The sequence below is a fragment of the Podarcis tiliguerta genome (genome assembly GCF_965153285.1).
Source record: "Podarcis tiliguerta genome assembly, chromosome: 6".
NCBI classification, from domain to species: Eukaryota; Metazoa; Chordata; class Lepidosauria; order Squamata; family Lacertidae; genus Podarcis; species Podarcis tiliguerta.
The window spans coordinates 88,530,440-88,542,713 of record NC_139539.1 but is presented as its reverse complement, the minus strand read 5'-3'; the positions used below and the strand labels follow the sequence as shown (position 1 = coordinate 88,542,713).

The following is a 12,274-nucleotide window of genomic DNA, read 5'->3' as shown; positions in this document are numbered from 1 at the left end:
CTGAAAAAACACAACCTGAAGTGTCTGTAACCTGAGGTATGACTGTATTTGCAAACAGGGATGTGGGCAGGGGAGCAATGTTGTTTAGCAAGCGAAAAAGGAGAAGAAGAAAACGACATAGATTTGCAGAATATCAGCCTTCTGACTCCTAACAGTTTAATAATGGTAATAGCAGAGGAGGCCAACCAAGATGATCAAGGGTCTGGAAACCAAGCCTTACAAGGAACAGTTGTGAGGGCATTAGGTACGTTGACCCTGGAAAAGAGGGGACTGAGAGGAGTTGAGATAGTCATCTTCAGATATCTAGAGGGCTGTCCCATGGAGGATGCAACAAGCTTGTTTTCTCCTGCTCTGGACCTGAACCAATGGGTTCAAGTTACAAAAAGGAGATTCTGCCTATTATTATTAGATTTTATTTGTACCCTGCCCTCCCCAGCCAAGACCGGGCTCAGGGCGGCTAACAGCGGTATAAAAACAATGGATTGAAATACAACTTATAAACAAGATTAAAATACAACATTAAAATGCAGCCTCAATTCAGTAGGAACTCAAATCAACAATTTTTGGGGGGATGAAAACATCGAGCCTTCACCAAGGCCAACTATCCAGGCTGGTCCTACGTGGGCCAGAAAAAAGCCAGGGAAGTCCCCAAATAGGAGTTCCATCACAGAAGGAGAAAGGAAAAAGGAAAGAGGGGGAGGGGATCAAGTTGATTCCAAGCCAAAGGCGAGGCGGAACAACTCTGTCTTACAGGCCCTGCGGAAAGAAATCAGATCCTGCAGGCCCTGGTCTCATGAGACGGAGGGTTCCACCAGGCTGGAGCCAATGTTGAAAAGGCCCTGGCTCTGGTTGAGGCTAATCTGACTTCCTTAGGGCCTGGGACCTCTAGGGTGTTACTATTTGTGGAAGAACCTTCTAACAGTAACAGTGGAACAGACCAGAGGGGGGTTAAGGGGAGCACAACTGGTTCAGTAACACTGGGTGTAGACTCTGTCACTATGATTTAGAATGGAGAGGTGGAGGGGTGCTGAATTTGGGTGTCCTACAGGGTGCCACAGAACTTTGAGACCCCAAGATACACCACTGAACAGACTCCCATGAGTGGTGAGGGACTCTCCTTCCTTGGTGGTTTTTAAGCAGAGGTTGTGTGGCAAATTCAGGGATCAAGCACGGAGAACAAGTCCTGGCTTTCCCACTGCTGTGCCTTAGCATCACCACCATGGCTGCCCAGAGAGCAATATATGCTCTCTATCTCTCTCTCTTCTGACCAACTTCCCTTCGCTTCTTCCTGTCCTGGAACGGGATCTCTCCGGAACCAGCCTGAAAACTGTCTGGTTCCTCAGAGCACTTTAGAAAGCCAAAATTAATTGCCAAGACTGGGGTTCTGGCAGCAGCAACCCAGGGGCTTCAGCCTTCTAGATCTGCTGACGCTCACTATCTGCACCCACTTGGACTCCTGCTTGGACTACTGCAATGCGCTCTACGTGGGGCCACCTTTGAAGGTGACTCGGAAACTACACCTAATCCAGAATGCGGCAGCTAGACTGGTGACTGGGGGCGGCCGCCGAGACCACATAACACTGGTCTTGAAAGACCTACATTGGCTCCCAGTACGTTTCCGAGCACAATTCAAAGTGCTGGTGTTGACCTTTAAAGCCCTAAATGACCTTGGCCCAGTATACCTGAAGGAGTGTCTCCACCCCCATCGTTCTGCCCGGACGCTGAGGTCCAGCGCCGAGGGCCTTCTGGCAGTTCCCTCATTGCGAGAAGCAAAGCTACAGGGAATTGCGAGAAGCAAAGCTACAGGGAACCAGGCAGAGGGCCTTCTCGGTAGTGGCGCCCGCCCTGTGGAACGCCCTCCCATCAGATGTCAAAGCGATAAATAACTACCTGACATTCAGAAGACATCTTAAGGCAGCCCTGTTCAGGGAAGTTTTTAATCTGTGATATTTTACTGTATTTTTTGTTTCTATGGAAGCCACCCAGAGTGGCTGGGGAGGCCCAGCCAGATGGGCGGGGTACAAATAATAAATTATTTATTTATTTATTATTATTATTATTATTATTATTATTATTATTATTATTACTACTATTTAATACAGCAGTAACAGCACTGGTACTGCCTCCCAGGGCTGTGGTATAAATGATGGCGTTGAGTATATACATGGAGTATTTGGAATACAGCAGCTATTCCATCTGACTGCTGCAGGTGGAGAGCAAAGCCCACCCCATCAGCTGTGCTGAAAGGAAAAATGCCTTGGCACTGTGGGTTAAACCACTGAGCCTAGGGCTTGCCGATCAGAAGGTCGGCGGTTCGAATCCCCGTGACAGTGTGAGCTCCCGTGGCTCAGTCCCTGCTCCTGCCAACCTAGCAGTTTGAAAGCACGTCAAAGTGCAAGTAGATAAATAGGTACCGCTCCGTCAGGAAGGTAAATGGTGTTTCTGTGCGCTGTTCTGGTTCGCCAGAAGTGGCTTAGGCATGCTGGCCACATGACCCAGAAGCTCTCTGCAGACAAATGCTTGCTCCCTTGGCCTGTAGAGCAAGATGAGCGCCACAACCCCAGAGTCGTCAGCGACTGGACCTAACGGTCAGGGGTCCCTTTACCTTTTATCCCTGAACTGGCTCCGTTCAAGCTGGTAATTATAAGAACTTTGAAACTTTGGGCACTGATGTCTGGGTTTTATTTTTCCTTCTCATCTCTGCCCTCTTTTCACCTAGGAGAAAAGAAGCCCCACCAATCTGTCCATGCTGGGCAAAACATAATTATGATTATTTACTCTCTTCCCAGGGGACTCTTATGCCATCCACCTGCACATAGCCACCAATTCCTTCTCTCCTCTCCCCCTCTAAATTTGCCTTGGCTACGGTATTGACTGATCATTGAGCCCAAGCGCTAATTGCTTCCGACATGAAGGACTGGCGCAGGATGCAAACCAAGTGGGACACAGCAAGGCAGGGAAGAAACTTGCATAAACCACCGAATGGATTTGCACCAGAGCAGCTAGAAACAAGGAAACAAGCGGCTGTAATTTCCACGGAGAGTCATAAAAGCAGACTTCCAGCACAATAGCCAATTAGTTCACCAGAGTCGAAAGAGTTCCACTTTCAACGAGAGCAAGTATCTTGTTATGTACTGAAGTTCTCACCCTGGGCCAGCAGGGGGATACTGTAGATAGTTATGCAAATAAGGGATCGGAAGTGGCGTTCAGTGATTGGATAGTTTTAGAAAGTTGTTACAGTAACGTTGTACTGGAGCTCTATATAAGCAGGCTGACTGAACCCTTCAGTTCAGTTCTGTTCTGGCATCTGAATAAACAAGAGCTGTTTGAAGAATCGCTGTGTCGTCTGATATTTTCACCCACAACCTAACATATCTAGCCCTCAAAGTGGCAGGACAGCTTTGAGGTGCCTTCTAAAAGCTTTGAGGTGCCTTCTAAAAGGTATTTCTGGGAGACTGCAGCCTTAGTGCAATCACTACAAGTCTCATCCCTTCTTACAAACTTCAGCTCCTTTACCGATCAATGGGACTTTATTTCTTTTTCTCCCCCCACCCAATACTGTATTATTTCAACATGTTTCCTGCATGCTTTATTTCAATTTTATTTTATTTTCAAAGTTTCAAAAAGAAAAAACATTTTTTACGCACACCGTGTTTACATTAAACCATAGTCCATATCAGTACCTTTATTGGGTTCCCTGAACCCCCAGACTTCCCTCCCCCCCTTGGCTTCCGAAATTTATCTTCCTTTTTTTAACTGCATCTAATTGTATTTATCCAAATTATTGTACTTCGTTTTTATCCTTTGTTGTTTTAAATTACAAGTGCTGTGTGAATCCTGCTAACGTTTTTAAATTTTTACAGTTCTTTAATATATTCTATAAAGTTATGCCATTCTTTATTAATTTTTTTGTCCTCTTTGTGCCTGATTTTCCCGGTCAGCCTTGCCATCTCTGCATAGTCCAACATCTTTATTATCCATTCTTCTCACAATGGGGCTCTTTCTTCTTTCCATCCCTGGGCAAATGGTATTCTTGCCGCTGTCGTTGCATACATAAACAGTACTCTCTTATTCTTCAGTAATTCTTCTCCTATTATACCTAATAAGAAGGCCTCTGGTTTTTTTAACAAAAGTTATTTTAAACATTTTTTTCAGTTCATTATAAATCATTTCCCAGAAGACCTTAGCGATTTTACAGGGCCACCACATATGATGAAATGTACCCTCTTTAACTTTACACTTCCAACATATGTTGGTCGTGTTCTTATACATTTCCGCTAGTCTTGCAGGAGTCAAATACCATCTATACATCATTCTCATATAATTCTCTTTTAATTCTCTTATACAGCAGGCGCATGCTCTTTTCACCAGGCAGCCTACAAGGGTGGCAAAAGTTTTTGGCTCCATAGGCACTGGTGGAGGAAGAGGAATGCGGGGGAAGCGCACCACCCCCAGCAGCGTGATCCCGGTAGGGTACCATCATGGCTGCCCCTCCGCCCACGCTGGGCACCACGCCCCTGCAGGTGATGTGCCCCACCCCCAGGATGCACGCCACACCCCTGTGGGCGGCACACCCCCAGGACACGCACCACGCCCCTGCAGGGGGTATGCCGCACCCCGGGATGCACACCAGACCCATCTCCGCCTGCTCTCCGCCCCCCGGTGCTGGAGCATGAAGCTCCGCCACTGTCCATAGGTCAGGTCCTTTTCTGCTCACAGTTTCATGAGCCAAATCTGTCAGGTGGGTAGAGACAGCCACCTGTCAATCATCTGATGTGACTGGGCGCTTTGAAGTCTCAGAGTCAGGACTTCAAAGCACCATGTGGGAGTTACAATGGACCATGTACAGTGCCCTAAGGAGGCTGAGACTGAGGCCACAGCCTGCTTTCCCTTGTGAATACAACACCTGAAAAGCTCTTCAAGGCTCCTGATGGTGCATCAGCGGTCATGCCTCAACCTGCCCCACACCTGACATCACATATGACCAGCAGGTGTAGATTGGGGGAAATGACCTTGTTGACCAACTGGCTAAGTTTGGCCTGCAGACCAGAGGTGTCCCCCTGCCCTTACAAGCCCCATCGTAATAGACTGAAACCTCCTACTGGTAGCAGATGCCGAGAACAACCCAGAAGTAGCAGGGGGCTGGGCGCTCCCGTCCGCCCTCCCCATATTCTCCATTTACCGCCTCCCAAAATGGCTCCAGAACCTGTACAGTCTGGGCTCTGATCTGTGTCTTTTTGCAAATCCCAAGTTTCCTTTTCATTTGCATGTTCAGACCCAGAAACCTCCCCCCTAAATAAATTCACACATGACTCAAATTTTTGGTTTCAGTTTTTGCCAGAATTTAAGGAACAACTTTATTGATTACAACAAGTGAGTGGTTGCATAGGCTCTGGTTCGACTAGCTCCCTGCCATGCAGGTAGCGCTAACCCAGGGCACCAGCATAGGTCAGCCAAGGGGGAACACCTGGATAAGCGGAAAGGCGGCAATGGGCTAACTCCACCACCCAGATGCCCCCCTGGACTCCGGCACAGGCACAGCCCCCTCTCAGGGGTTGACCAAACCATTGAGTCCCTGGATTCCTTTAATGGAATACGCTTCACATAGGGATGGCGAGAGCGTTCTCCCATCCCTATCACCTGAACCATCTGCAACCTGACAAGTTGTGATGATTTGCTACGCAGCAGGTGAAACCCAAATGGCAACAGCCAATCAGCCAAGTGGGGGAAATTCCTGCCGTGCCCCTGTCCCAACGACAGACGACACACGACAACATAGCAAGGTCAAGCGCAAAGCCCTAAAAGTAGGGAGAGGTGGGCGGGTGTTACAAATGCACACGCCGAAAGAGGAAGCTCTGGGTCACGTGCATGGGCATAAATAGGTCCCTCGAACGGTTTGGACTGCGTCCCATTGGCCAGATTGCACCCAGCTTCGAGGGACCTACTAATCGGGTGTTGTGGCTGACCAATCGTACCCACCCACAACACAGGGTGTCGGTTGTTCAGGTCTCACCGCAATATGTGCCCTTTTTAAGGGAGGGCCCGATTTGCTGAGCTCCGCCGAAGCAACGGCAGCTCCCTTCTCCCCCCTCTGTCTTGGAAGGTCTGGGGCAAGACAACAGAGGCTCTTGGTTTGGTCTTTCACAGCAGGCTGCCTTCAAGACACTGACATTAAAGGTCACTTGTTGGACCTTATTATACATGACTGGCAGAGAAAACATCTGGAGCTTGGCTTATTTCCCCTTTCTTTCGAACTGCTGGCCACTCTCCTGGGGGCTACCTCTATTTCTGAAACGTCTATGGTCCCCCGTAGCCTCAGACAATGCCGTTAAGAAAGGCAAACCTGGCTGGCTGCATTGATTTTTTCCCTTGTTACTAACCTTTAGAAGCCAGGAATTTAACTCTTAAGTCAATGTGGTTGTATTACCAAGACTGCTACCAACGAGCAAGCAGAGAGTTGGGTCTAAGGCAGGGGTCAGCAAACTTTTTGAGGAGGGCCAGTCCACTGTCCCTCAGACCTTGTGGGGGGCAGGACTATATTTTGAAAAAAAAAATGAACGAATTTCTATGCCCCACAAATAACCCAGAGATGCATTTTAAATAAAAGGATACATTCTATTCATGTAAAAATGCTGATTCCTGGACTGTCCACAGGCCAGTACTCTGAGGAGATGGAGTCTCTGTTGGGCTTTCTTAACCACCTGGGTTGTATTGATTTTCCAAGTAAGGTCTTCACTGAGATAAACTCCTTTATACCATTTTTATACCATTCTTCCATTTTATATTCACCTTGTCCCTTCCACTTCCTAGCTATAATAACTCGTGCGACTGTCAGTAAATTTGTGAGTAAGTCCTTTACAACCTGCGAACTTTCCACCCCATCATAAATTGATAATCATGCTACATCTGGACTTACGGTCAGCTTTAACCCAGTGATTTCTGTTATCTCCTTAAACACCCTTTGCCAAAAAAAATGTATTTACACCCCCACCACATGTGAACGTAAGTCCCGGTTTCCTGGCATCCCCTCCAACATAACACAGAACATAATTTTAGGACACATTATTCACAGCACAGTCCTATATATGTTTACTCGGGAGTAAGCATCACTGTGTTCTATGGCTTCTGCTACCATGCAAAAGTGTACTGGGTTGCAGCTCCAATTCCATGCACACTTTCTTGGAAAGAAGCCCCACTGAGCTCAATAAAAGTTACTTCTGAGTAGATGTGTATAGGATTGTGCTGTAAGACTTTTTGCCAGGCATTTGGTTCTCCTGCTGGGTTGCTTCCTGCTTAATATGGGCTCCTTTTAAATGGGTTTAACCAATATTTTACCTTTGCAGTGTTGCTCAGTATGTAAATTTTAAGTTTTAGCCCCCTCGGGAGCCCTTTTAAGGTCTAAAGAGCAGGTTATAATTCAGGAATGTGCAACCTGCAGCTCTCCAGATGTTGCAGAACTACATCTCCCATCAACCCTGGCCACTGACCACAGGTTAGTTACTGAAATATACTCGGAGTCGAGAGTGGATTTCATGCTCTTTATTCAGCTCATAGTGGTGAGGAGGAATGGAGGTTCCCCCAGAATGTCTGCCTTATATACATTATTTACGCAATAGGCCCCACGTGATTGGCTAATTACGGGATTCTCCTGTAGGCCAATCAGGTTGCGGATTCCCTTCCACCTAGATTGGGTGTCTCCGGTGGACCAATCAGACTGCTGCATTCTGGATCCTATTGTTCCAGGACCAATCAGACTGCTGCATTCTGAATCCTATTGTTCTAGGACCAATCAGACTGCTGCATTCTGAAGCCTATTGTTCTAGGACCAATCAGACTGCTGCATTCTGGATCCTGTTCAAATCAGTACATAACAGCTACCGTAAACCTTTCAAATAAATTGGAAAGTTGTGGTGAGCTGCTTAAATAAACACGCACCTGTTGCATTGAGCTTTGACTCAAAATCCAAGTATTACGGTCCAAAGAAAATGACTGCCATTGACTGCAGTCATAGAAGCGACCTGGAAGCAAAAGGCAGCCTCTGTCTTATCTCTTAGACTAGCATGAAGTATCCTTTAGGGCTTTCACAGGTAGAAAGGGAAAAGGCCCACCGTGGTACCAGGGAGTAGAAGCAGCTGAACGAGGCGATGAGGAAAATCATTGGTTTTGCTCAAGCCATTCGCACAGCCTGCAGGCTTTTATTTTATTATTACTCCGGTGATGGCAAAGGTTAATTCATTGATCAGAGGAGGCTATGTTGTCCCAACAATTAAAATTAATTCTTGCCTCTGTGTACAGGAAAGAGACAGATGGCAAAGATGTAGGAGGGAAGGAGGAAAAAATGCAGACAGGAGAGAGGAGGGGGGGGGGAAACAGCAAGCAATTTGTCTTATTTTTAAGAAAGAAATATTCCTCAGACTTGAACTAGAGGTGGCTGGATTAAAGATCATTTCTCTCAAACCACTGAGGATAAAGATTTGAAGAGCACCAGATTGCAGATCGCACAGTCTCTATGCAAACGCATATTCTGGCTGCCCAGATTGCTATTTAGAAATCAATTCCTTCCTTCTGTTGCGCCTCCCATGTGATGCTGCCTGAAGCAGGTGGCATCAGGGGGCCTTGAATATAGGCACATAAAACATACTCTCAGATTACAGAGTTACACATCTGGAACATCTGGGGAGAGGGGAAGATGGGAGGAAACCAACAAACCTGCCAGGCAATACTATTGCCCAACACTTTTCTATCAAGGGGTAATATGTGGAAGGCAGAGCAAGAGAGAAAAGTGTGCAGGGTTAACTAATCCAGAATAAAAAACTAATCGAGAATAAAAGTAATCTGCAATGTGGTTTGTTTGGGTTTTTTTTACAATTTTTTAAATCAATGCTGCATTTGGTTGTTCCGAAACGACATAGAAAGGGGGGGAGCACTTTAAAAAGCCAGAAAAAATAAGGAGGAAATGAAAATGAAGGAACTCTGATGGGATGTGTTATAAGAATTTTAAGGTCTCAAACATAGAATAAATATTATTCAACATCAAATTCGTTGGACTGGTTATGTTGTGCCTGATTATCGTCTTCCAAAGCAGCTACTATATTCCAATCTTAAAAATGGAAAGCGATATGCTGGTGGCTAACAAAAGAGGTTTAAAGACACTCTCAAGGCAAATCTTTTTTAAAAAATGTAGTATAAACACCGGCAACTGGGAAACACTCACCTGCGGGTGCCCCAATTGAAGAACAGCTTTTACCAAAGGTGTCATGTGCTTTGAAGACGCTTGAACTCAGGACGAAAGGAAGACATGTGCTAAGAGGAAGGCACGCTTGGCAAACCCTCACAGTGATCAACTCGTGCCCGGAATCCAATGTCCCCACTGTGGAAGGACGTGTGGATCCAGAATTGGCCTCCACAGTCACTTACAGACTCATTGTTAAGACCGGGTTCACGGAAGACAGTATTACTCGGCTACAAATGATCACCAAAAAAGAACAGTATTTGAAAGAATGGATTCCATATACAGTGGTACCTGTACCTGAATTCTTTCTGGAGGTCTGTTCTTAACCTGAAACTGTTCTTAACCTGAAGCCCCACTTTAGCAAATGAGGCCTCCCACTGCTGCCACGCCGGAGCACGATTTCTGTCCTCATCCTGAAGCAACGTTCTTAACCCGAGGTATTATTTCTGGGTTAGCAGAGTCTGTAACCGGAAGCGTATGTTAACCCGAGGTACCACTGTATCACTGAATTTGTCCATGGCAAGTCTGCGTTTATCTGCAGGTTGTTCATATGTTGTGAGTTTGTATAAGTCTTCAATCCAATCATAGAAGGGAGACGCATTTTTATTTTTCCAACTCACCAGTATCAGTCTTTTTGCTGTGGTAAGGGCACAGAGAGTCCACTCATATTGCCCCTTTGTCAGGTTCCATGTGCTGGGTGTATAATTCGAAAGGATATTTTGCTCTGTAAAGGTACATTTGGCCTCAGCGATGGGAGTCCAGCAATGAATCATTTAGCCAGTGCTTTGGAGAAGGAAGACGTTGAAAATGCGAGACTTACTGGCACCTGTAGCAGCAGCAGCAGCAGCTGGAGTGTGGCCTGCAGTGCCACCTGGTGGCCCAACTCAGAACATCCATGCCCATCCCAGATTTAAAGCTTTAGGCATGTGTTTTACACACACACACACACACACACACAGACCAATAATTCACAAGCAGGAAATATCCGAAACAGCTCTTCCCCTGAAATATACTCGGCGTCGAGAGTGGATTTCATGCTCTATATTCAGCTCATAGTAGCAAGGAATGAAAGTTCCCCCACAATATCTGCTTTATATACATTATTTACACAATGGGCTGCACGTGATTGGCTAATTCTGGGATTCTCCTGTAGGCCAATCAGGTTGTGGATTCACTTCCACCTGGAGCTGGATTGGGTGGCTCCTGCGGACCAATCAGACTGTTGCATTGCTCTAGGACCAATCAGACTGCTGCATGTTGGATCCTATTGTTCTAGGACCAATCAGACTGTTGCATTTTGGATCCTATTCAACTCAGTACATAACATCCCCACAAACCACCCCCAAATTTCCCAACATAGGAATAGTGTGAGTGGAGGCTGGGTGCACCACATTGGAGACCTCAGGCGGAGTAGTAGGGGAATCTCATCCTTTACTTCCACACAAGGGTGACAGGCCAAATCATCTGTCAAGATAGCTATGGTGGCCACGATTTCGCTGAAAACCTGACGCCTTAGGATTCACAACAAAGCAACGGCAAACACCTGCTAAAGAACCCCTGAAATGTTTGGCAGTGAAAACCCCACATTTCATGGCACCCCAAAAAAAGAGCCTTTGGCGCCCTAACTCACGGGATCCCAATTTCTCCAAAAGTCAGTGGGAACTCCTGCTGTGCTCGGAAGGCTTGCGGATAGCTGCCTGAAGCCCCCAGAGCGCAGCCTTTGAAGCCTCTGCAGAGCAGTGGGGTGGAGGCTTTGCGCAGCCATCCCCAAGCTAGAACAGTGAGACGGAGCGCTGCCAATGTCAAGAGCCCTGCTGGGTCAAGATATCGAAAAAATCCAACCTCAGCCGAATCCTTTGAGGGGCGCTAAGCTGCGGGGGAAAGCCTCTGCAACGTTTGTCAAGAAAACACTATGTTTTGCCAAATGCTTGGAGAAGGCCCCATGCTACATTTGGCAGTGAAAAAACTACGTTTCAGGGCACCCCACAATATGAGCCCTCGACACCCTTACCTGCAGGGTAAAGATTTCGCTAAAAACACGACATTATCCGATTGACTCCAAAGCGGTGCCAAACTCCAGGAAGAGCCCCTGTAAAAATACGATTCACAGCTCCCCCCCCCCCAAAAAAACCAGCCATCAGCACGCTAAACAGCGGTGTCAGGATCTTGCCAAAAATCTGGGGTTGTCCGACTAACTCGAAAGCAGAGCCATATGCTGGGACATTTGGCAATGAAAACACACTATTTTCCTGGAGAGAGACCTGTTGCATAATGTAAAAGTGCTGTCTAAAATGTATTAGAATCATAGAATAGAATCATAGTTGGAAGAGACCACAAGGGCCATCGAGTCCAACCTCCTGCCAAGCAGGAAACACCATCAGAGCACTCCTGACATATGGTTGTCAAGCCTCTGCTTAAAGACCTCCAAAGAAGGAGACTCCACCACACTCCTTGGCAGCAAATTCCACTGTCGAACAGCTCTTACTGTCAGGAAGTTCTTCCTAATGTTTAGGTGGAATCTTCTTTCTTGTAGTTTGGATCCATTGCTCCATGTCCGCTTCTCTGGAGCAGCAGAAAACAACCTTTCTCCCTCCTCTATGTGACATCCTTTTATATATTTGAACATGGCTATCATATCACCCCTTAACCTCCTCTTCTCCAGGCTAAACATGCCCAGCTCCCTTAGCCGTTCCTCATAAGGCATCGTTTCCAGGCCTTTGACCATTTTGGTTGCCCTCCTCTGGACACGTTCCAGTTTGTCAGTGTCCTTCTTGAACTGTGGTGCCCAGAACTGGACACAGTACTCCAGGTGAGGTCTGACCAGAGCAGAATACAGTGGCACTATTACTTCCCTTGATCTAGATGCTATACTCCTATTGATGCAGCCCAGAATTGCATTGGCTTTTTTAGCTGCTGTGTCACACTGTTGGCTCATGTCAAGTTTGTGGTCAACCAAGACTCCTAGATCCTTTTCACATGTACTGCTCTCAAGCCAGGTGTCACCCATCTTGTATTTGTGCCTCTCATTTTTTTTTGCCCAAG

The 12,274-nt window shown here is 46.7% G+C and overlaps 1 protein-coding gene and 1 long non-coding RNA gene across 2 annotated transcripts in view; both read left to right on the top strand.

The window, feature by feature from the left end:
* The window catches only part of LOC310679786 (sterol O-acyltransferase 1-like), a 114,301-nt gene that overhangs the window by 47,394 nt on the left and 54,633 nt on the right, over positions 1-12,274 (top strand). The window lies entirely within an intron of this gene.
* LOC310679787 overlaps positions 9,647-12,274 on the top strand; it is a 70,586-nt gene continuing 67,958 nt past the window's right edge. Inside the window, exon 1 of the long non-coding RNA XR_014512538.1 lies at positions 9,647-9,722. This is a non-coding gene — a long non-coding RNA (uncharacterized lncRNA). The remainder of the gene's footprint in view (positions 9,723-12,274) is intronic.